Genomic DNA, 23341 nt, shown 5'->3' with positions numbered 1-23341 from the left:
CTCGAATATAGTTCATTTTTGTACTCAGAATTAGGCACTGATTTCATTAACCAATTGAAACTTATGCAACAGTTAATTTTCACTATTAACAAATGGTATATTTTACTACAATTCTATCTATAAAAGCTTCATCTGATCCAACACTTGCCTATGCTTGACTTTAAAGATTTTTTTTGGGGGGGATGCTGAGATATAAAGTGACAAATTAGTGACACTTACGATGTCTTGTCAGGATGGCCGAGTGGTCTAAGGCGCTGCGTTCAGGTCGCAGTCTGGTTCTCCAGGCGTGGGTTCGAATCCCACTTCTGACAAATGGTATATTTTTAATGGCACCTATACATGTTATAGACATTGGACAGTTTAACCATTGCAAAATAGCTTGTACACAATAGCGCAAATTTGTAAATGCGCCAAAGCTGTTTTTAAGGAAACAAAACTCCTTAATCAAAACTCGTTTCTGAACGAGGATTTTCTCTTAATCGAGAAACAAGAAGTGTTTTTATCAAAGCCATTACTACAATTCTATCTATAAAAGCTTCATCTGATCCAACACTTGCCTATGCTTGACTTTAAAGATTTTTTTTGGGGGGGATGCTGAGATATAAAGTGACAAATTAGTGACACTTACGATGTCTTGTCAGGATGGCCGAGTGGTCTAAGGCGCTGCGTTTGGAGCTGAATGAAGCACAGCCGGACGTAGATGTTGTTTACATTCCTCCGATGTGATTTTGCTGTTTTCAGTGTATAAATGGACTTAATTTCATATTGAAAGGTATTTTCAAACATTGTTATACTTCCGTTTATGAATACGAGTATTTATTAACAATTATTTAACATTTAAACCCCTTACACCGGCGATTTAGTCGTTTGGTGAAAGGGGGGTGGAGCGGTGCACTCGTCTGTTTAGGGGTGAACTTGCTTTCGAAAAACCAAAATGACCGGCGCAAATGAATATTTTGGAAAAGGACCACAAGGATTTGGGAAAGGGCCTGAGAAAGTTCCTAAGAGTAAAGAAAATTATGTCATGGAGATAAAAAGATATTCGAGAGACTGTACTATTCGTGTTATAGGAATATCAACAGAAAATGTGCAAGCAATTTCTGTGATAAGGACAATTGAGCATGTCACAGGTTTGAACTCTGTTCTTGCTGTGGTTAAGGATGATACCTCTTCGTACGATGTTACGCTTGACTCAAAGTCTAATGCAACAAAAATACTTAGTGGAGTTGAGATTTTAGACAAAGATTACGAATGTTCGTTAATGTACTCAGATACGACAGTTGTGTCTTTCATGTACATCCCAGCATTCATTGATGATGACGATATTATAGACATGTTAAGAGATAGGGGAATTAAAATCGTTTCACCAGTTTTTAGAAGAGTTGTACCGGGTACGCAGGTAGCCGATGGAACGCGATTTGTCAAATGTGTTTTTCCACCTCATATTATTGCACTTCCATGGAGTATGCCTTTTAAGGTTGGTAAAAACACAAAGTATTACAAATGTGTTCACAATAACCAGACAAAGGTATGTTCAGAATGCTATTCACCTGAACATGTTCACAAAAACTGTCCTTACATTATTTGTGGTGGTTGTGGAGAACAGGGTCATGTTGCGAGAAGGTGTCGTGCAGCAAAGTGTGAACATTGTCATGAACTACCGTTGAAATGTAAATGTAAGAAGGGAGACAATTTGAAAACGCGACCGCAGCCAATCATTGCTAAGTGCAATGTTTGTGATAAAATCGCATGTAGTTGCGTGAATGAGGTTAACAACGTGGAAGCAACGGGAGTCAACGATATGAGTACTTCGCAAGAAGAAACCAATAATGAAGTGTCAGAACAAACCGAGGTTAAAAGTGTTGATGTACCAGAAAGTGAAGGTCTGGTGGATGATATTCATAATAACAAAAATGAATTGATTGTTGAAGCCGCCGTGCACATGGAAAATATTGTACAGCATGAGACAAGAAAGAGAAAAATTGCTAATTCGGAAGATAATTGTTCCGAGTCAGATGAAAATACTGATGTAGATGTGAAAGATGATGATGGTGTTGATATCTCTGCTCCTAGTGTTAGTGCCGTTGAGGAAGAGAAAAAAGATGAAAAAACTGGCAAAAAAGTTAAACGTAACGGAGATAGCACTCTTCTAGGTGAAGAAGCTGTTAATGAAGATTTAGATTTTGGAGATTTTGATCCCGATCATTGGGAAAAACGAAACGACACCCTTTGTGATGTTACATTAAACAACACAGAGGGTGGTAGTGGTGATGGTGATGATGACTCCTCTGTCTGTGTTGAAGAAAACATGGATGAAGGAGGTGACACAAACGAAGAGGTTGATGTGTTTTCTCTCTCTGCTAAAGAGCTTAGAAAATATAAAAAGCAACAACGAAAGCTTACAAGAAGGTCGCCGTTGAATCCTAAACCTAATGTTAATGCTGGTAGAAGCTCTCAGGTGTCTGAAAATAAAAATAAAAATGGATAACAAATTTTATTATTTTATTTGTATTATAATGGTGCTGATTTGTTCGTTTAATTGTAATGGTTTAAAAAATGTGAATAATTTTCAAAATTTTGTATCTGTTTTATATGATAGAAGGGCTACTTTTGCTTTGTTGCAAGAGACTTTCTGGGATAAATCATATGTTGATGGAATACAAAATATGTATGAAGGGAAAATATATGAATGTAATGGTTATAATAGTAGGCAAGGTGTTGCTATCATGGTTGCCAATAGTGTAAAAGATAAAACAAAATTAGTATATAAAGATGATGAAGGAAGGTTTATACATGTTTCATATGAAACAGATGGTCAAATTTTTAATTTTGTATCTGTTTATGCACCTAATAATTGTATAGAAAGAGCAAGATATTTTAAGTTTGTTAACAGTTATATTGAAAATTTACAAAATGTTATAATAGGAGGAGATTTTAATACAACTCTGTCAAACTTAGACAAAGGAGGTAAATCTAAACATTGTATTGATGAGGCATATAGAGAATTAAATAAAACCATGTGTAATTGTAATATATATGATGTATGGAGAGCAAGAAATGAATGTAAAAAAATATTTTCTTGGAAAAGAATATGTAATAATATATTGCAGCAGAGTAGAATAGACTATTTTTTAATTAGTAAATCCTTATCACCAAATGTACAAAATGTGTATTATAATGAAACAAGCTTTAGTGATCATACATATGTTTTTATGAATTTTAACTTTTGTGTTGTTGAACGAGGCCCTGGAATATGGGTGTTGAATAATACTGTATTGTCAAATGTAAATTATGTAAAAAGAGTTAAAGAGATTATAGTTGAATCTATGAATTGTTCTTTATATGACAGTGAACCACTTATTTGGTGGGATAATTTGAAATATAGAATTAAGAGATATTCTCAAGTTTTTTCTTCAGATTTAGTTAAGGAAAAGAAAAGGGAATTTTTTTATATACAAAATAAAATACAAAGGTTATGTGCTTTACAAGCAAGTGGTATAGATATAGATGTAACTAGATTAGAAACATTGCAATTAGATCTTAGTAAATATGAATTAGATAAATGTAAAGGTGCTATTTTACGATCTAAAGCCACATGGGCTACAGAGGGTGACAAAAATACAAAATATTTTCTAAACTTAGAAAAGTATAGACAGGAAAGTAATTCTGTGAAAGAATTGTATAATGTAAATGATGAAATTGTAAATGATACTGATGGAATTTTAGATATTGAATATAATTTTTACAAAGAGTTGTACTCTTGTGTTGAGATAGAAACTGATAAACTATGTGATTTTTTACAACATGTTGATAAAAAGGTTGATGACGATGATAAAGAGATTTGTGACTCAGATATAACATTTAATGAAATTGCTGAGGCCTTATCATCGATGTCTAAGAATAAGAGCCCAGGCTCAGATGGACTTACTACAGAATTTTATTGTACTTTTTACGATTCACTTAGAGAGATTTTATATAAAGTTTTTAATGCTGTTTATGATGAAGGTATTTTATCAAGATCAATGAGATCTGGTGTTATCAGTTTAATTTTTAAGAAAAAAGGTGATAAAAGAGGTATTAAAAATTATAGACCTATTTCATTACTGCAAGTTGATTACAAAATTTTAGCTCGTGTCATGGCAAATAGATTTAAAAAAGTATTGCCAAAAATAGTGTCTGAAAATCAAACATGTTGTATAGTAGGAAGAGATATTTCTAATAGTATTGCAAATGTACGAGATATTATAACTTTAGTAGAAAATGATGATATGGAAGGATATATTGTAAAAGCTGACCAAGAAAAAGCCTTTGATAGGCTTAGTCATGAGTACATGTTAAGTGTATTAAAGAAATTTGGTTTTGGTGAAAGTTTTATTAAATGGATTACAATTTTTTATAATGAAATAAATAGCTCTGTAAAATGTAATGGTTTTTTAACCAAGTATTTTGCTATTAAGAATGGGATAAGACAAGGCTGTCCAATTAGTGCTCTGTTATATGTTTTGGCAGCTGAGCCTTTACAATGTATGATTAGCAATAATTGTAATATTTCCGGAATCAATATTCCAATGTCAGAAAAAGTGTGTAAAATGTTTCAACATGCTGATGATACTACTGTAACTGTATCTGATAAGAAGTCAATTGATGAAGTATTTAATGTATTTGAATTGTATGGTAAATGTTCTGGTGCTAAAATAAATAGGCAAAAGTCAGAAATAATGCCTATTGGGAAAGGTTGTATGACAGAAAATGAACAAAATTGCCATGGTCTCAAAATTTGTGAAAATGAAATTTTGTTATTAGGTGTTTATATTGGCAAAAATGAACATGTATGTAATGAATTAAATTGGAGAGGAAAACTAAATAAAATCAAAATGTTATTAAATATGTGGATACAAAGAAAATTGACAATACATGGTAGAGTAAATGTAATAACCTCTCTGTTAATGTCTAGATTGTGGTATAATTTATTTGTTACTTCTATGCCTGAATGGGCTATTGAAGAAATGAAGAGACTATGTGTTAACTTTGTGTGGAATGGTGGTGCACACCTTGTACAGTATAATACTATTATTTGTGATAAAAACAAAGGTGGTTTACAACTGCCTGATATTAAATCAAAAATTTGTGCTTTTAGATTGAAGTTTTTAGCCAGATTTTTAAATGAAGATTATAAAGTAATATGGAAAGACATTTTTAGGTATTTTATTTCCAAAGTATTGAATATGAAATTGGCAGAAGACATTGTATTCATGTCATTAAAAGATAAATATATGTCTTGTATTCCTGTGATATACAAAGAAATGTTAAAATCATTTTGCTTTATAAGAGAAAATGTGTCATTTGATTATACAGTTGAAAATATTTATAATCAACCGTTGTTTTGTAATTCAGAAATTTTGATATGTGGGAAAACAATTTTATGGAATGATTTTATAGAGGCTGGAATAATTCAGTTGAAAGACATTTGTTATGAGGTGAAACCTGGGTTTTTACCTCTAAACGCTATTGTAGAAATTGTTGCTAATGGGAATGATGAATATGATATAGATAGTATTATAAAACGTTATAGATCACTTCAGTCTGCTTTACCAGAATTGTGGACTAAAACTGTAGGGACTGAGGTGTATCATAGAACAAACAATAGAAACATTGACATTAATTTGAATATGAATTGTAAACTTGTTGATTTTAAGATGTGTTCATCAAAACAGTTATATTGTCTTGTTATAGATAAATTGTGTCAGCAACCAAAATCTGTTGACAAATGGATGAATATCTTTCAAGATGATGAAAGTATTATGCATAAAGTATGGAAAATAGTTAATATGTTTTGGAAACCGTCATTAATGACGGAGCTTGATTTTAAAATAGCTCACTGTTGTATATTTACAAACGAACGTTTATTAAAAATGAAGTTGGTAGATAATGATTTGTGTGATATTTGTTGTAATGAAATAGAAGATATTATGCATTTGTTTATAAAGTGTTCTGAATTATATGACTTTCATCAGTATTTGATTACAAAAGTAGAGTTATTATTAGATACTTGTGATTCAGATCAAGTGAATTCTGTTGTATATGAACAAATATTTATGCTCGGTTTAACTGTGACAATCAATGGTGTGAATGCCAGTTTTGTTAACTTTATGTTATCAGTTGCACGTTACTGTATATTTAGAAGAAGAAATCTTGTAAAAAATAATGTGAAGAATATTGATATTTTAAGATTTTTTCAATACACATTGAAGCATTATGTGACTTATTTTAATGAATATTTGTGTCAAATGAAGAATATGAGCAACATATTTGAAAAGCATTTCCTACTGCATAATTCTATACTGCAGAAAACAGACAGTGATGTGATTATATTTGATCTCTGATGTACTAATGAACTATAATCTTAGATAACTGTAAAATAGAATTTGTATTATGTAATTAGAAATGTATTGTATTGTGTAACTCGACTGTGATAGATACATTTCAATGATTTTATTTATGTAATGTGATGTTTGATTTTAATAAAGATAAAAAAAAAAAAAGTCTAAGGCGCTGCGTTCAGGTCGCAGTCTGGTTCTCCAGGCGTGGGTTCGAATCCCACTTCTGACAAATGGTATATTTTTAATGGCACCTATACATGTTATAGACATTGGACAGTTTAACCATTGCAAAATAGCTTGTACACAATAGCGCAAATTTGTAAATGCGCCAAAGCTGTTTTTAAGGAAACAAAACTCCTTAATCAAAACTCGTTTCTGAACGAGGATTTTCTCTTAATCGAGAAACAAGAAGTGTTTTTATCAAAGCCATTACTACAATTCTATCTATAAAAGCTTCATCTGATCCAACACTTGCCTATGCTTGACTTTAAAGATTTTTTTTGGGGGGATGCTGAGATATAAAGTGACAAATTAGTGACACTTACGATGTCTTGTCAGGATGGCCGAGTGGTCTAAGGCGCTGCGTTCAGGTCGCAGTCTGGTTCTCCAGGCGTGGGTTCGAATCCCACTTCTGACAAATGGTATATTTTTAATGGCACCTATACATGTTATAGACATTGGACAGTTTAACCATTGCAAAATAGCTTGTACACAATAGCGCAAATTTGTAAATGCGCCAAAGCTGTTTTTAAGGAAACAAAACTCCTTAATCAAAACTCGTTTCTGAACGAGGATTTTCTCTTAATCGAGAAACAAGAAGTGTTTTTATCAAAGCCATTACTACAATTCTATCTATAAAAGCTTCATCTGATCCAACACTTGCCTATGCTTGACTTTAAAGATTTTTTTGGGGGGGGATGCTGAGATATAAAGTGACAAATTAGTGACACTTACGATGTCTTGTCAGGATGGCCGAGTGGTCTAAGGCGCTGCGTTCAGGTCGCAGTCTGGTTCTCCAGGCGTGGGTTCGAATCCCACTTCTGACAAATGGTATATTTTTAATGGCACCTATACATGTTATAGACATTGGACAGTTTAACCATTGCAAAATAGCTTGTACACAATAGCGCAAATTTGTAAATGCGCCAAAGCTGTTTTTAAGGAAACAAAACTCCTTAATCAAAACTCGTTTCTGAACGAGGATTTTCTCTTAATCGAGAAACAAGAAGTGTTTTTATCAAAGCCATTACTACAATTCTATCTATAAAAGCTTCATCTGATCCAACACTTGCCTATGCTTGACTTTAAAGATTTTTTTGGGGGGGGATGCTGAGATATAAAGTGACAAATTAGTGACACTTACGATGTCTTGTCAGGATGGCCGAGTGGTCTAAGGCGCTGCGTTCAGGTCGCAGTCTGGTTCTCCAGGCGTGGGTTCGAATCCCACTTCTGACAAATGGTATATTTTTAATGGCACCTATACATGTTATAGACATTGGACAGTTTAACCATTGCAAAATAGCTTGTACACAATAGCGCAAATTTGTAAATGCGCCAAAGCTGTTTTTAAGGAAACAAAACTCCTTAATCAAAACTCGTTTCTGAACGAGGATTTTCTCTTAATCGAGAAACAAGAAGTGTTTTTATCAAAGCCATTACTACAATTCTATCTATAAAAGCTTCATCTGATCCAACACTTGCCTATGCTTGACTTTAAAGATTTTTTTTGGGGGGATGCTGAGATATAAAGTGACAAATTAGTGACACTTACGATGTCTTGTCAGGATGGCCGAGTGGTCTAAGGCGCTGCGTTCAGGTCGCAGTCTGGTTCTCCAGGCGTGGGTTCGAATCCCACTTCTGACAAATGGTATATTTTTAATGGCACCTATACATGTTATAGACATTGGACAGTTTAACCATTGCAAAATAGCTTGTACACAATAGCGCAAATTTGTAAATGCGCCAAAGCTGTTTTTAAGGAAACAAAACTCCTTAATCAAAACTCGTTTCTGAACGAGGATTTTCTCTTAATCGAGAAACAAGAAGTGTTTTTATCAAAGCCATTACTACAATTCTATCTATAAAAGCTTCATCTGATCCAACACTTGCCTATGCTTGACTTTAAAGATTTTTTTGGGGGGGGATGCTGAGATATAAAGTGACAAATTAGTGACACTTACGATGTCTTGTCAGGATGGCCGAGTGGTCTAAGGCGCTGCGTTCAGGTCGCAGTCTGGTTCTCCAGGCGTGGGTTCGAATCCCACTTCTGACAAATGGTATATTTTTAATGGCACCTATACATGTTATAGACATTGGACAGTTTAACCATTGCAAAATAGCTTGTACACAATAGCGCAAATTTGTAAATGCGCCAAAGCTGTTTTTAAGGAAACAAAACTCCTTAATCAAAACTCGTTTCTGAACGAGGATTTTCTCTTAATCGAGAAACAAGAAGTGTTTTTATCAAAGCCATTACTACAATTCTATCTATAAAAGCTTCATCTGATCCAACACTTGCCTATGCTTGACTTTAAAGATTTTTTTGGGGGGGGATGCTGAGATATAAAGTGACAAATTAGTGACACTTACGATGTCTTGTCAGGATGGCCGAGTGGTCTAAGGCGCTGCGTTCAGGTCGCAGTCTGGTTCTCCAGGCGTGGGTTCGAATCCCACTTCTGACAAATGGTATATTTTTAATGGCACCTATACATGTTATAGACATTGGACAGTTTAACCATTGCAAAATAGCTTGTACACAATAGCGCAAATTTGTAAATGCGCCAAAGCTGTTTTTAAGGAAACAAAACTCCTTAATCAAAACTCGTTTCTGAACGAGGATTTTCTCTTAATCGAGAAACAAGAAGTGTTTTTATCAAAGCCATTACTACAATTCTATCTATAAAAGCTTCATCTGATCCAACACTTGCCTATGCTTGACTTTAAAGATTTTTTTTGGGGGGATGCTGAGATATAAAGTGACAAATTAGTGACACTTACGATGTCTTGTCAGGATGGCCGAGTGGTCTAAGGCGCTGCGTTCAGGTCGCAGTCTGGTTCTCCAGGCGTGGGTTCGAATCCCACTTCTGACAAATGGTATATTTTTAATGGCACCTATACATGTTATAGACATTGGACAGTTTAACCATTGCAAAATAGCTTGTACACAATAGCGCAAATTTGTAAATGCGCCAAAGCTGTTTTTAAGGAAACAAAACTCCTTAATCAAAACTCGTTTCTGAACGAGGATTTTCTCTTAATCGAGAAACAAGAAGTGTTTTTATCAAAGCCATTACTACAATTCTATCTATAAAAGCTTCATCTGATCCAACACTTGCCTATGCTTGACTTTAAAGATTTTTTTTGGGGGGATGCTGAGATATAAAGTGACAAATTAGTGACACTTACGATGTCTTGTCAGGATGGCCGAGTGGTCTAAGGCGCTGCGTTCAGGTCGCAGTCTGGTTCTCCAGGCGTGGGTTCGAATCCCACTTCTGACAAATGGTATATTTTTAATGGCACCTATACATGTTATAGACATTGGACAGTTTAACCATTGCAAAATAGCTTGTACACAATAGCGCAAATTTGTAAATGCGCCAAAGCTGTTTTTAAGGAAACAAAACTCCTTAATCAAAACTCGTTTCTGAACGAGGATTTTCTCTTAATCGAGAAACAAGAAGTGTTTTTATCAAAGCCATTACTACAATTCTATCTATAAAAGCTTCATCTGATCCAACACTTGCCTATGCTTGACTTTAAAGATTTTTTTGGGGGGGGATGCTGAGATATAAAGTGACAAATTAGTGACACTTACGATGTCTTGTCAGGATGGCCGAGTGGTCTAAGGCGCTGCGTTCAGGTCGCAGTCTGGTTCTCCAGGCGTGGGTTCGAATCCCACTTCTGACAAATGGTATATTTTTAATGGCACCTATACATGTTATAGACATTGGACAGTTTAACCATTGCAAAATAGCTTGTACACAATAGCGCAAATTTGTAAATGCGCCAAAGCTGTTTTTAAGGAAACAAAACTCCTTAATCAAAACTCGTTTCTGAACGAGGATTTTCTCTTAATCGAGAAACAAGAAGTGTTTTTATCAAAGCCATTACTACAATTCTATCTATAAAAGCTTCATCTGATCCAACACTTGCCTATGCTTGACTTTAAAGATTTTTTTTGGGGGGATGCTGAGATATAAAGTGACAAATTAGTGACACTTACGATGTCTTGTCAGGATGGCCGAGTGGTCTAAGGCGCTGCGTTCAGGTCGCAGTCTGGTTCTCCAGGCGTGGGTTCGAATCCCACTTCTGACAAATGGTATATTTTTAATGGCACCTATACATGTTATAGACATTGGACAGTTTAACCATTGCAAAATAGCTTGTACACAATAGCGCAAATTTGTAAATGCGCCAAAGCTGTTTTTAAGGAAACAAAACTCCTTAATCAAAACTCGTTTCTGAACGAGGATTTTCTCTTAATCGAGAAACAAGAAGTGTTTTTATCAAAGCCATTACTACAATTCTATCTATAAAAGCTTCATCTGATCCAACACTTGCCTATGCTTGACTTTAAAGATTTTTTTGGGGGGGGATGCTGAGATATAAAGTGACAAATTAGTGACACTTACGATGTCTTGTCAGGATGGCCGAGTGGTCTAAGGCGCTGCGTTCAGGTCGCAGTCTGGTTCTCCAGGCGTGGGTTCGAATCCCACTTCTGACAAATGGTATATTTTTAATGGCACCTATACATGTTATAGACATTGGACAGTTTAACCATTGCAAAATAGCTTGTACACAATAGCGCAAATTTGTAAATGCGCCAAAGCTGTTTTAGACTTCCGGTTTGGACATTCAGCGAGAAGGACGTAATATTCATAGCTGAATTTCAATCGAAATTTTTTTCGTCTTTGGACGAGCCATCCATGGCTTAAGGTGTAAGTGATTACTCTTAGTGACATTTCCTTTGATAATCGAGATTTATTTTCCATATATCTGACATTTTAAAGTGTTTTTGTAACCTCCCTTCACCATGCCTGGTGAAAGGGGGGCGAATAGAACTGTGAAGGAACAGACTGTCCTTGTTGATGTTGGGGACAATAAAAATGTTTCGGCCTTGTCTGTAATAAATAGTGTAGAAGCAGAAGTTGGTGAAGGTGTAGTAGAGGCTTGCGTACCTAAAAGCGGAAATGTTTACGAAATAACTCTTAAAGAATTAGAAGCTGTTGATTTGTTGTGTGACACTGGGTTCAAAGTTAACAATGTGAAATTCCAGCCGAACGCTGTATTTTCAAAGCAAAAAATGGTGAGCTTCCTAAATGTGTCATATTACGTGACGGATGACGAAATTACGAAAAAACTAGAAGATTTCGGTGCAGAACTTATATCACCTATTAAACGCCGAATGCATCCTGGCACGTCCATTGCAGATGGTACAAGGTACGTGGTAGTAAGATTCCCTGAATTTCGTCAAAGTCTACCGTACAGTATGAAATTTTCGACAGGTGTAAATTCGCACGAATACATACGAGTATTACATGACAACCAGAAAAGGGTCTGTTCGAAATGTTTCGAATCCGGCCATGTTTATATCAACTGTCCTGATAATATGTGTTATCGTTGCAAAGAGAGTGGTCATTTGGCACGCAATTGTCCGAAACCACGTTGTGATAATTGTCACCGGTATCCAGCTAACTGTACCTGTGAATTTGTATGGGATCATGATCGTCCTGATACAGAACCCCAAGATGACGTGAATGCTGAAGACTCTAATGTCGAAAATGATAACGTAACTAATGATGAACAAATGGAAGAAGATGAAGAGGTTAACAATGATGATCGTGATGATGTTGATGATACGCTAAATTTAGATGACCGTGATGAAGTAACAGATGATAAAGAAAATTCCGATGTAAATACTCCCCAAGATGAACTAAACCTAGATGAAAATAATGCACAAGATGAACTTATCCTAGATGAAAATCCTAAAACTGATTCCGGTGATGATGATGAACAAACTGAAGTTATGACAGTACATGAACTTTCAAAAGACAATTTAATTGACAATGAAATAAATATTTTGCATAAAAAAGGGGGGTCAAAAAAAGTGAACGAGTCAGTTTCTCATGAGTCAAATGTTGTGGTTGATTCTGATGTTGACAAAAATGCAGAGTCTTCGATTGCCAGTGAGACTGAAATGGAAATAACTGATGAGGAACTGGCTCGTAATATGGGGAAAAAAAGAAGGCGTCGTTTAGTTACTAGCCCCAACCTCACCCCTGAGGATATTAAGAAGATGAAGTCTAATCCTAAGTCCAAACTCCCCCTTAAACAACCAAGTTCAAGTTCATAGGTACACACCTTTATTGTTTATTTTTCTTGTTGATGGTAAATATTGTTAGCATAAATGCTAATGGTCTCAGAGATGTAACAAAGTTTCAGAATTTTACAAAATATTGTACAGAAAATTATTTTGATATTGTTGGTATACAAGAAACCTTTTGGGATGATGGTATTATTCCAAATATTGAAAAATTTTGGGAAGGAAAAATATATTTTTGTAATGGTGTAAACCTGAGACAAGGTGTTGCTTTTTTAGTAAGCAAAAGAGTACAAAATCAAGTGTCGGAAGTACAAAGTTTTGACGGTAGATGTATCCATATTTCCTTTAAACAGGAGGATAAAACTATTGATATAATTAATTGCTATGTTCCAAACATAATGCAAGAAAAAATTACGTTTTTTGAGAGACTTACTTCTAAAATGCCGAATTCGGAAAATATTATTTTACTAGGTGATATGAATACATCTCTGTCAAATCTTGATCGTTGTGGTAAAACAGAACACACACAAGATAAAGCATACAAAAAACTCACAAACATTTGTGACATGTCTAACTTGTATGATGTATGGCGAGCGAGAAATCAAAATGCACGAACCTTCTCTTGGCGTCGTATCGTTCAAAATGTCCTAATACAAAGTAGAATTGACCACATTTTCATTCCGAAAGCATATTCACAATTCGTCAAAAACGTGTATTATAAACATAATACATTCAGTGACCACTCTTTTGTTAATCTAAATATAGATTTTACTGAAATTGAGAGAGGCCCAGGGTTATGGATATTTAATAATTTGTTATTACACGACGAGGATTATGTTCAAAAAATTTCACGACTAATTGAAAAAGAAAAAAGCTGTAGACTTTTTGATGATGAGCCGCTTATTTGGTATGATAATTTAAAATTTAAAATTAAACAATTATCAAAATCATATGCGCAAAATAAATCGCGTATTGAAAAGTCAGAATATTTTAAGCTTCAAAATGAATATGAAAAACTATCGTCTATGGCGGTAAATAATGTAAATTTTGATGTAAATAAGTTCGAAGAAATGAAACTAAAACTTAAAATATATGAAGATAAAATTTGTAAAGGTGCAATATTGCGCTCAAAGGCTCAATGGGCTATAGACGGTGATAAAAGTTCTAAATATTTTTTGCAACTTGAAAAATATAAACAAAATAGTAACGCTGTAAAAGAATTAAAAACGACAGAGGGCAAAATTTTAAAAACTACAGATGAAATTTTAGAAGAAGTACATAAGTTTTATAAAGAGTTATACTCTAGTACAGTGATAGATAAAGATAAAGCAAAAGAAATTTTGGAATTTATTTCTGAAAAAGTTTCTGATGAAGACAGTGAAAATTTAGAAACCGATTTAACTCTTCATGAAATTAAATCGTCATTATTTGGCATGTCAAAAAATAAATCACCAGGTCCTGATGGACTAACAGTTGAGTTCTTTTGTAAATTTTTTCATTTGTTTGGTGAGATTTTTCTTAAAATTTTTAAAGTTATAGAAGAAGAACATATATTAACAAGATCCATGCGGCATGGTATAATAAACTTAGTTTATAAAAACAAAGGGGATAAAAATTCTTTAAAAAATTTTAGACCGATATCTTTGCTTTGTGTAGACTACAAAATAATTGCTAGAATAATGTCTAATAGATTAAAATTTGTTCTGCCGAAACTAGTGTCTAGTTTTCAAACATGTTGCATATTAGGCCGTGACATTGCAGACACTACATCAAGTATAAGAGATTTAATTGAAATAATTGAAAATGATGATTTAGAAGCCTATCTTATAAAAGTTGATCAGGAAAAAGCTTTTGATAAGGTTGACCATGACTATCTGTTTCTAGTTTTAGAAAAATTTGGTTTTGGCCCTAAATTTATGCAGTGGATTAAAATATTCTATAATAATGTAAACAGCAGTGTAAAATGTAATGGTTTCCTTACAAAGTATGTTAAACTTAATAATTCAATAAAACAAGGGTGTCCAGTTTCTGCTCTCCTCTATGTATTGGTGGCAGAACCATTAGGTCAAGCTATAATTAAAAATAAAAATATCCAGAGTGTAAATATCCCAAAGTCAAATGTAAATGCTAAAATATTTCAACACGCAGATGACACAAATATTTTTACTTCAAATAAAGAATCTGTAAATGAAACTTTCAAAGTTCTAAATTTGTACAGTGAAGCTTCTGGAGCTAAAATTAACAGACAAAAATCTGAAATTATGTGCTTAGGTTCTGGCAATATTACTGATTCAGAGTTACATAAACTAAATATACAAAAATGTGAAAATGTAACAAAAGTTTTAGGCATATATGTTGGAAAAGATAAAGAGTTATGTGAAATTCTAAACTGGAAAGATAAAATAAAAAAGATAAAAACAATTTTATTCTTTTGGAATAAAAGAGATTTAACTTTACCAGGTCGAGCTACAGTTTTAACTTCCCTTATAATGTCGAGGTTATATTATACTGTAACTGTATGTCCATTGCCAGAAAAAGTTAAAAATGAAATCCGTCTAATTGTTATAAAGTTTCTTTGGCAAAATAAATCACATTTAGTAAAATATCAAAGTGTAGTAGGTACAAAACTTGAAGGTGGATTAAATATTCCTGATATTTTTCTAAAAATGCAAGCCTTTAGACTAAAATTTCTTAAAAAATATTTGGATCCTGAATGTCAATCAATCTGGAAAGGTGCGTTTGATTACTTTATTACTAAAATCGATAATATGGATTTAAAACAAGATATTGTGTATACGCATTTAAATTCAAAACAGATTAAACACTTACCACTTTATTATCAAGAAATGATAAACGCATATTATAAAATAAAAGCCGATTTCAAAATCGATTTTCAAGTGCAACATGTATATAATAATCCGCTGTTTTGTAATCCAAATATAACATGCAACGGTAAAATGCTTCTGTTTGAAAAATTCATTCAAACAGGCTTGATACGGATAAAAGACATTTGCTATGAATTTATGCCGGGTTTCTTCACATCAAATTCAATAGATGAAATAATAAAACAAAAATTTCCTGATGAAAAAACAGAACAAATAAAAACAGCTTTCGAAAAAATCATACGATGTATTCCTGAAGAGTGGAAAGAACTATTAAAATCCGAAAATCCTCTGAATGTTGAAAATGCTCCGATTGTTAAAATTTGTTTAGATAATGACAGAGAAATTCATTTTAGAAGTGCTGTGACGAAATTATTTTACAGCCTTCTTCTGTCAAATTTTTTTGAAACGCCCTCTGCTGAAAAGCATTGGGAGGAGCAGTATCCGCCTCTCAATTTCAAAAGTCTTTATTTGGTTGTCAATCAGAGTTGTTTACCTCCTGATTGTCATTGTTTAAATTATAGGATTGTCCATCGAGCTATTTTTACACTTGAAAAGTTGGTCAGAATAGGTCAGGCAGATACAGGCACATGCAAAGCATGCGGCCAAGGTATAGAGAATCTTGGTCACCTGTTTGTACATTGTCAAAAGATTCAACCACTTCATGATTACATGAAAGACACATTACACAACATATTTATTAATTACCCACCTGACATGGTTAATTCCATTGATTATGAACAGTTATTTTTACTTGGTTTTTTAAAACGTTCACAAGATATTAATACTTATTTTCTAAACTTTTTCCTTAGTGTAGCCCGAGTTTGCATATTCAAAACACGGAATTTAAAAGTTTTTCATGACAAAGAAATAGATGCATTACGTTTTTTCAAATACACAATAAGAAAATACATTGAATACGCATACACGTATTATAAAATGACACAACAAAGACAATTATTCTACAAATATTTTTTACACAAAAACACTTTATTAGATATTCAAAACGACAACATAGTTTTGTTTGTCTAGACAGTTACTTCTATTTGATTGGTTGTTAGAACAATAGATCACATTCCAACGTAAAATTATCGATCGCACTTAGGTGTGTTTGACTTTTGAAAATACTTTGGAGTTGTCTCGCTTTCAATATAGAATTTGTCCACCGTCTATTCATATAGACTTTTTTGAAAAATGAATCGCTATAAAAAAAAAAAAAAAACATATATGCTGTATATAATTCTTTTAACTTTTAAAACATGTACATCTAGATGTATTTTATTTTTTTACTAATGTAGGAGGATAACTACTAACAACTCTGTATATAACAAAATTCTCACCAACGAGGGATGTCTCAATGGTGACAGTATGTAAATATGTAATAAAAATTTTATTAATGATAAAAAAATAAGGCGCTGCGTTCAGGTCGCAGTCTGGTTCTCCAGGCGTGGGTTCGAATCCCACTTCTGACAAATGGTATATTTTTAATGGCACCTATACATGTTATAGACATTGGACAGTTTAACCATTGCAAAATAGCTTGTACACAATAGCGCAAATTTGTAAATGCGCCAAAGCTGTTTTTAAGGAAACAAAACTCCTTAATCAAAACTCGTTTCTGAACGAGGATTTTCTCTTAATCGAGAAACAAGAAGTGTTTTTATCAAAGCCATTACTACAATTCTATCTATAAAAGCTTCATCTGATCCAACACTTGCCTATGCTTGACTTTAAAGATTTTTTTTGGGGGGGATGCTGAGATATAAAGTGACAAATTAGTGACACTTACGATGTCTTGTCAGGATGGCCGAGTGGTCTAAGGCGCTGCGTTCAGGTCGCAGTCTGGTTCTCCAGGCGTGGGTTCGAATCCCACTTCTGACAAATGGTATATTTTTAATGGCACCTATACATGTTATAGACATTGGACAGTTTAACCATTGCAAAATAGCTTGTACACAATAGCGCAAATTTGTAAATGCGCCAAAGCTGTTTTTAAGGAAACAAAACTCCTTAATCAAAACTCGTTTCTGAACGAGGATTTTCTCTTAATCGAGAAACAAGAAGTGTTTTTATCAAAGCCATTACTACAATTCTATCTATAAAAGCTTCATCTGATCCAACACTTGCCTATGCTTGACTTTAAAGATTTTTTTGGGGGGGATGCTGAGATATAAAGTGACAAATTAGTGACACTTACGATGTCTTGTCAGGATGGCCGAGTGGTCTAAGGCGCTGCGTTCAGGTCGCAGTCTGGTTCTCCAGGCGTGGGTTCGAATCCCACTTCTGACAAATGGTATATTTTTAATGGCACCTATACATGTTATAGACATTGGACAGTTTAACCATTGCAAAATAGCTTGTACACAATAGCGCAAATTTGTAAATGCGCCAAAGCTGTTTTTAAGGAAACAAAACTCCTTAATCAAAACTCGTTTCTGAACGAGGATTTTCTCTTAATCGAGAAACAAGAAGTGTTTTTATCAAAGCCATTACTACAATTCTATCTATAAAAGCTTCATCTGATCCAACACTTGCCTATGCTTGACTTTAAAGATTTTTTTGGGGGGGGATGCTGAGATATAAAGTGACAAATTAGTGACACTTACGATGTCTTGTCAGGATGGCCGAGTGGTCTAAGGCGCTGCGTTCAGGTCGCAGTCTGGTTCTCCAGGCGTGGGTTCGAATCCCACTTCTGACAAATGGTATATTTTTAATGGCACCTATACATGTTATAGACATTGGACAGTTTAACCATTGCAAAATAGCTTGTACACAATAGCGCAAATTTGTAAATGCGCCAAAGCTGTTTTTAAGGAAACAAAACTCCTTAATCAAAACTCGTTTCTGAACGAGGATTTTCTCTTAATCGAGAAACAAGAAGTGTTTTTATCAAAGCCATTACTACAATTCTATCTATAAAAGCTTCATCTGATCCAACACTTGCCTATGCTTGACTTTAAAGATTTTTTTGGGGGGGATGCTGAGATATAAAGTGACAAATTAGTGACACTTACGATGTCTTGTCAGGATGGCCGAGTGGTCTAAGGCGCTGCGTTCAGGTCGCAGTCTGGTTCTCCAGGCGTGGGTTCGAATCCCACTTCTGACAAATGGTATATTTTTAATGGCACCTATACATGTTATAGACATTGGACAGTTTAACCATTGCAAAATAGCTTGTACACAATAGCGCAAATTTGTAAATGCGCCAAAGCTGTTTTTAAGGAAACAAAACTCCTTAATCAAAACTCGTTTCTGAACGAGGATTTTCTCTTAATCGAGAAACAAGAAGTGTTTTTATCAAAGCCATTACTACAATTCTATCTATAAAAGCTTCATCTGATCCAACACTTGCCTATGCTTGACTTTAAAGATTTTTTTTGGGGGGATGCTGAGATATAAAGTGACAAATTAGTGACACATACGATGTCTTGTCAGGATGGCCGAGTGGTCTAAGGCGCTGCGTTCAGGTCGCAGTCTGGTTCTCCAGGCGTGGGTTCGAATCCCACTTCTGACAAATGGTATATTTTTAATGGCACCTATACATGTTATAGACATTGGACAGTTTAACCATTGCAAAATAGCTTGTACACAATAGCGCAAATTTGTAAATGCGCCAAAGCTGTTTTTAAGGAAACAAAACTCCTTAATCAAAACTCGTTTCTGAACGAGGATTTTCTCTTAATCGAGAAACAAGAAGTGTTTTTATCAAAGCCATTACTACAATTCTATCTATAAAAGCTTCATCTGATCCAACACTTGCCTATGCTTGACTTTAAAGATTTTTTTTGGGGGGGGATGCTGAGATATAAAGTGACAAATTAGTGACACTTACGATGTCTTGTCAGGATGGCCGAGTGGTCTAAGGCGCTGCGTTCAGGTCGCAGTCTGGTTCTCCAGGCGTGGGTTCGAATCCCACTTCTGACAAATGGTATATTTTTAATGGCACCTATACATGTTATAGACATTGGACAGTTTAACCATTGCAAAATAGCTTGTACACAATAGCGCAAATTTGTAAATGCGCCAAAGCTGTTTTTAAGGAAACAAAACTCCTTAATCAAAACTCGTTTCTGAACGAGGATTTTCTCTTAATCGAGAAACAAGAAGTGTTTTTATCAAAGCCATTACTACAATTCTATCTATAAAAGCTTCATCTGATCCAACACTTGCCTATGCTTGACTTTAAAGATTTTTTTTGGGGGGGGATGCTGAGATATAAAGTGACAAATTAGTAACACTTACGATGTCTTGTCAGGATGGCCGAGTGGTCTAAGGCGCTGCGTTCAGGTCGCAGTCTGGTTCTCCAGGCGTGGGTTCGAATCCCACTTCTGACAAATGGTATATTTTTAATGGCACCTATACATGTTATAGACATTGGACAGTTTAACCATTGCAAAATAGCTTGTACACAATAGCGCAAATTTGTAAATGCGCCAAAGCTGTTTTTAAGGAAACAAAACTCCTTAATCAAAACTCGTTTCTGAACGAGGATTTTCTCTTAATCGAGAAACAAGAAGTGTTTTTATCAAAGCCATTACTACAATTCTATCTATAAAAGCTTCATCTGATCCAACACTTGCCTATGCTTGACTTTAAAGATTTTTTTTGGGGGGGGATGCTGAGATATAAAGTGACAAATTAGTGACACTTACGATGTCTTGTCAGGATGGCCGAGTGGTCTAAGGCGCTGCGTTCAGGTCGCAGTCTGGTTCTCCAGGCGTGGGTTCGAATCCCACTTCTGACAAATGGTATATTTTTAATGGCACCTATACATGTTATAGACATTGGACAGTTTAACCATTGCAAAATAGCTTGTACACAATAGCGCAAATTTGTAAATGCGCCAAAGCTGTTTTTAAGGAAACAAAACTCCTTAATCAAAACTCGTTTCTGAACGAGGATTTTCTCTTAATCGAGAAACAAGAAGTGTTTTTATCAAAGCCATTACTACAATTCTATCTATAAAAGCTTCATCTGATCCAACACTTGCCTATGCTTGACTTTAAAGATTTTTTTGGGGGGGGGATGCTGAGATATAAAGTGACAAATTAGTGACACTTACGATGTCTTGTCAGGATGGCCGAGTGGTCTAAGGCGCTGCGTTCAGGTCGCAGTCTGGTTCTCCAGGCGTGGGTTCGAATCCCACTTCTGACAAATGGTATATTTTTAATGGCACCTATACATGTTATAGACATTGGACAGTTTAACCATTGCAAAATAGCTTGTACACAATAGCGCAAATTTGTAAATGCGCCAAAGCTGTTTTTAAGGAAACAAAACTCCTTAATCAAAACTCGTTTCTGAACGAGGATTTTCTCTTAATCGAGAAACAAGAAGTGTTTTTATCAAAGCCATTACTACAATTCTATCTATAAAAGCTTCATCTGATCCAACACTTGCCTATGCTTGACTTTAAAGATTTTTTTTGGGGGGGATGCTGAGATATAAAGTGACAAATTAGTGACACTTACGATGTCTTGTCAGGATGGCCGAGTGGTCTAAGGCGCTGCGTTCAGGTCGCAGTCTGGTTCTCCAGGCGTGGGTTCGAATCCCACTTCTGACAAATGGTATATTTTTAATGGCACCTATACATGTTATAGACATTGGACAGTTTAACCATTGCAAAATAGCTTGTACACAATAGCGCAAATTTGTAAATGCGCCAAAGCTGTTTTTAAGGAAACAAAACTCCTTAATCAAAACTCGTTTCTGAACGAGGATTTTCTCTTAATCGAGAAACAAGAAGTGTTTTTATCAAAGCCATTACTACAATTCTATCTATAAAAGCTTCATCTGATCCAACACTTGCCTATGCTTGACTTTAAAGATTTTTTTTGGGGGGGGGGGATGCTGAGATATAAAGTGACAAATTAGTGACACTTACGATGTCTTGTCAGGATGGCCGAGTGGTCTAAGGCGCTGCGTTCAGGTCGCAGTCTGGTTCTCCAGGCGTGGGTTCGAATCCCACTTCTGACAAATGGTATATTTTTAATGGCACCTATACATGTTATAGACATTGGACAGTTTAACCATTGCAAAATAGCTTGTACACAATAGCGCAAATTTGTAAATGCGCCAAAGCTGTTTTTAAGGAAACAAAACTCCTTAATCAAAACTCGTTTCTGAACGAGGATTTTCTCTTAATCGAGAAACAAGAAGTGTTTTTATCAAAGCCATTACTACAATTCTATCTATAAAAGCTTCATCTGATCCAACACTTGCCTATGCTTGACTTTAAAGATTTTTTTGGGGGGGGATGCTGAGATATAAAGTGACAAATTAGTGACACTTACGATGTCTTGTCAGGATGGCCGAGTGGTCTAAGGCGCTGCGTTCAGGTCGCAGTCTGGTTCTCCAGGCGTGGGTTCGAATCCCACTTCTGACAAATGGTATATTTTTAATGGCACCTATACATGTTATAGACATTGGACAGTTTAACCATTGCAAAATAGCTTGTACACAATAGCGCAAATTTGTAAATGCGCCAAAGCTGTTTTTAAGGAAACAAAACTCCTTAATCAAAACTCGTTTCTGAACGAGGATTTTCTCTTAATCGAGAAACAAGAAGTGTTTTTATCAAAGCCATTACTACAATTCTATCTATAAAAGCTTCATCCGATCCAACACTTGCCTATGCTTGACTTTAAAGATTTTTTTTGGGGGGGGGGATGCTGAGATATAAAGTGACAAATTAGTGACACTTACGATGTCTTGTCAGGATGGCCGAGTGGTCTAAGGCGCTGCGTTCAGGTCGCAGTCTGGTTCTCCAGGCGTGGGTTCGAATCCCACTTCTGACAAATGGTATATTTTTAATGGCACCTATACATGTTATAGACATTGGACAGTTTAACCATTGCAAAATAGCTTGTACACAATAGCGCAAATTTGTAAATGCGCCAAAGCTGTTTTTAAGGAAACAAAACTCCTTAATCAAAACTCGTTTCTGAACGAGGATTTTCTCTTAATCGAGAAACAAGAAGTGTTTTTATCAAAGCCATTACTACAATTCTATCTATAAAAGCTTCATCTGATCCAACACTTGCCTATGCTTGACTTTAAAGATTTTTTTTGGGGGGGGATGCTGAGATATAAAGTGACAAATTAGTGACACTTACGATGTCTTGTCAGGATGGCCGAGTGGTCTAAGGCGCTGCGTTCAGGTCGCAGTCTGGTTCTCCAGGCGTGGGTTCGAATCCCACTTCTGACAAATGGTATATTTTTAATGGCACCTATACATGTTATAGACATTGGACAGTTTAACCATTGCAAAATAGCTTGTACACAATAGCGCAAATTTGTAAATGCGCCAAAGCTGTTTTTAAGGAAACAAAACTCCTTAATCAAAACTCGTTTCTGAACGAGGATTTTCTCTTAATCGAGAAACAAGAAGTGTTTTTATCAAAGCCATTACTACAATTCTATCTATAAAAGCTTCATCTGATCCAACACTTGCCTATGCTTGACTTTAAAGATTTTTTTGGGGGGGATGCTGAGATATAAAGTGACAAATTAGTGACACTTACGATGTCTTGTCAGGATGGCCGAGTGGTCTAAGGCGCTGCGTTCAGGTCGCAGTCTGGTTCTCCAGGCGTGGGTTCGAATCCCACTTCTGACAAATGGTATATTTTTAATGGCACCTATACATGTTATAGACATTGGACAGTTTAACCATTGCAAAATAGCTTGTACACAATAGCGCAAATTTGTAAATGCGCCAAAGCTGTTTTTAAGGAAACAAAACTCCTTAATCAAAACTC

At 35.0% G+C, this 23341-nt stretch overlaps 27 non-coding genes across 27 annotated transcripts; all 27 read left to right on the top strand.

Annotated features, from left to right (window-relative positions):
- Positions 1 to 227: 227 nt before the first annotated feature.
- Positions 228 to 311, top strand: Trnal-cag (transfer RNA leucine (anticodon CAG)). Its single transcript has one exon. It is a non-coding gene; the product is annotated as a tRNA-Leu (tRNA).
- Positions 312 to 6933: 6622 nt separating this feature from the next.
- On the top strand, positions 6934 to 7017 carry Trnal-cag (transfer RNA leucine (anticodon CAG)). The gene has a single exon. It is a non-coding gene; the product is annotated as a tRNA-Leu (tRNA).
- Positions 7018 to 7342: 325 nt separating this feature from the next.
- Trnal-cag (transfer RNA leucine (anticodon CAG)) lies at positions 7343 to 7426 on the top strand. The gene has a single exon. It is a non-coding gene; the product is annotated as a tRNA-Leu (tRNA).
- A 325-nt stretch (positions 7427 to 7751) lies between these two features.
- On the top strand, positions 7752 to 7835 carry Trnal-cag (transfer RNA leucine (anticodon CAG)). The gene has a single exon. It is a non-coding gene; the product is annotated as a tRNA-Leu (tRNA).
- A 324-nt stretch (positions 7836 to 8159) lies between these two features.
- Positions 8160 to 8243, top strand: Trnal-cag (transfer RNA leucine (anticodon CAG)). Its single transcript has one exon. It is a non-coding gene; the product is annotated as a tRNA-Leu (tRNA).
- A 325-nt stretch (positions 8244 to 8568) lies between these two features.
- Trnal-cag (transfer RNA leucine (anticodon CAG)) lies at positions 8569 to 8652 on the top strand. The gene has a single exon. It is a non-coding gene; the product is annotated as a tRNA-Leu (tRNA).
- A 325-nt stretch (positions 8653 to 8977) lies between these two features.
- On the top strand, positions 8978 to 9061 carry Trnal-cag (transfer RNA leucine (anticodon CAG)). The gene has a single exon. It is a non-coding gene; the product is annotated as a tRNA-Leu (tRNA).
- Positions 9062 to 9385: 324 nt separating this feature from the next.
- Trnal-cag (transfer RNA leucine (anticodon CAG)) lies at positions 9386 to 9469 on the top strand. Its single transcript has one exon. It is a non-coding gene; the product is annotated as a tRNA-Leu (tRNA).
- A 324-nt stretch (positions 9470 to 9793) lies between these two features.
- Trnal-cag (transfer RNA leucine (anticodon CAG)) lies at positions 9794 to 9877 on the top strand. Its single transcript has one exon. It is a non-coding gene; the product is annotated as a tRNA-Leu (tRNA).
- Positions 9878 to 10202: 325 nt separating this feature from the next.
- Positions 10203 to 10286, top strand: Trnal-cag (transfer RNA leucine (anticodon CAG)). The gene has a single exon. It is a non-coding gene; the product is annotated as a tRNA-Leu (tRNA).
- A 324-nt stretch (positions 10287 to 10610) lies between these two features.
- Positions 10611 to 10694, top strand: Trnal-cag (transfer RNA leucine (anticodon CAG)). Its single transcript has one exon. It is a non-coding gene; the product is annotated as a tRNA-Leu (tRNA).
- Positions 10695 to 11019: 325 nt separating this feature from the next.
- On the top strand, positions 11020 to 11103 carry Trnal-cag (transfer RNA leucine (anticodon CAG)). The gene has a single exon. It is a non-coding gene; the product is annotated as a tRNA-Leu (tRNA).
- Positions 11104 to 17381: 6278 nt separating this feature from the next.
- On the top strand, positions 17382 to 17465 carry Trnal-cag (transfer RNA leucine (anticodon CAG)). The gene has a single exon. It is a non-coding gene; the product is annotated as a tRNA-Leu (tRNA).
- A 324-nt stretch (positions 17466 to 17789) lies between these two features.
- On the top strand, positions 17790 to 17873 carry Trnal-cag (transfer RNA leucine (anticodon CAG)). Its single transcript has one exon. It is a non-coding gene; the product is annotated as a tRNA-Leu (tRNA).
- Positions 17874 to 18198: 325 nt separating this feature from the next.
- Trnal-cag (transfer RNA leucine (anticodon CAG)) lies at positions 18199 to 18282 on the top strand. Its single transcript has one exon. It is a non-coding gene; the product is annotated as a tRNA-Leu (tRNA).
- Positions 18283 to 18606: 324 nt separating this feature from the next.
- On the top strand, positions 18607 to 18690 carry Trnal-cag (transfer RNA leucine (anticodon CAG)). Its single transcript has one exon. It is a non-coding gene; the product is annotated as a tRNA-Leu (tRNA).
- Positions 18691 to 19014: 324 nt separating this feature from the next.
- Trnal-cag (transfer RNA leucine (anticodon CAG)) lies at positions 19015 to 19098 on the top strand. Its single transcript has one exon. It is a non-coding gene; the product is annotated as a tRNA-Leu (tRNA).
- A 326-nt stretch (positions 19099 to 19424) lies between these two features.
- Trnal-cag (transfer RNA leucine (anticodon CAG)) lies at positions 19425 to 19508 on the top strand. Its single transcript has one exon. It is a non-coding gene; the product is annotated as a tRNA-Leu (tRNA).
- A 326-nt stretch (positions 19509 to 19834) lies between these two features.
- Positions 19835 to 19918, top strand: Trnal-cag (transfer RNA leucine (anticodon CAG)). Its single transcript has one exon. It is a non-coding gene; the product is annotated as a tRNA-Leu (tRNA).
- A 326-nt stretch (positions 19919 to 20244) lies between these two features.
- Trnal-cag (transfer RNA leucine (anticodon CAG)) lies at positions 20245 to 20328 on the top strand. Its single transcript has one exon. It is a non-coding gene; the product is annotated as a tRNA-Leu (tRNA).
- Positions 20329 to 20654: 326 nt separating this feature from the next.
- Trnal-cag (transfer RNA leucine (anticodon CAG)) lies at positions 20655 to 20738 on the top strand. Its single transcript has one exon. It is a non-coding gene; the product is annotated as a tRNA-Leu (tRNA).
- A 325-nt stretch (positions 20739 to 21063) lies between these two features.
- Positions 21064 to 21147, top strand: Trnal-cag (transfer RNA leucine (anticodon CAG)). The gene has a single exon. It is a non-coding gene; the product is annotated as a tRNA-Leu (tRNA).
- Positions 21148 to 21476: 329 nt separating this feature from the next.
- Trnal-cag (transfer RNA leucine (anticodon CAG)) lies at positions 21477 to 21560 on the top strand. The gene has a single exon. It is a non-coding gene; the product is annotated as a tRNA-Leu (tRNA).
- A 325-nt stretch (positions 21561 to 21885) lies between these two features.
- Trnal-cag (transfer RNA leucine (anticodon CAG)) lies at positions 21886 to 21969 on the top strand. The gene has a single exon. It is a non-coding gene; the product is annotated as a tRNA-Leu (tRNA).
- A 328-nt stretch (positions 21970 to 22297) lies between these two features.
- Positions 22298 to 22381, top strand: Trnal-cag (transfer RNA leucine (anticodon CAG)). Its single transcript has one exon. It is a non-coding gene; the product is annotated as a tRNA-Leu (tRNA).
- A 326-nt stretch (positions 22382 to 22707) lies between these two features.
- On the top strand, positions 22708 to 22791 carry Trnal-cag (transfer RNA leucine (anticodon CAG)). Its single transcript has one exon. It is a non-coding gene; the product is annotated as a tRNA-Leu (tRNA).
- Positions 22792 to 23115: 324 nt separating this feature from the next.
- Trnal-cag (transfer RNA leucine (anticodon CAG)) lies at positions 23116 to 23199 on the top strand. The gene has a single exon. It is a non-coding gene; the product is annotated as a tRNA-Leu (tRNA).
- The last annotated feature ends 142 nt before the right edge of the window (positions 23200 to 23341 follow it).

Source organism: Mytilus edulis, chromosome 7 (genome assembly GCF_963676685.1).
Source record: "Mytilus edulis chromosome 7, xbMytEdul2.2, whole genome shotgun sequence".
In the NCBI taxonomy this organism is placed as follows: Eukaryota; Metazoa; Mollusca; class Bivalvia; order Mytilida; family Mytilidae; genus Mytilus; species Mytilus edulis.
Note: the sequence above shows the minus strand (reverse complement) of the source record. Positions and strands in the feature narration are given on the sequence as shown.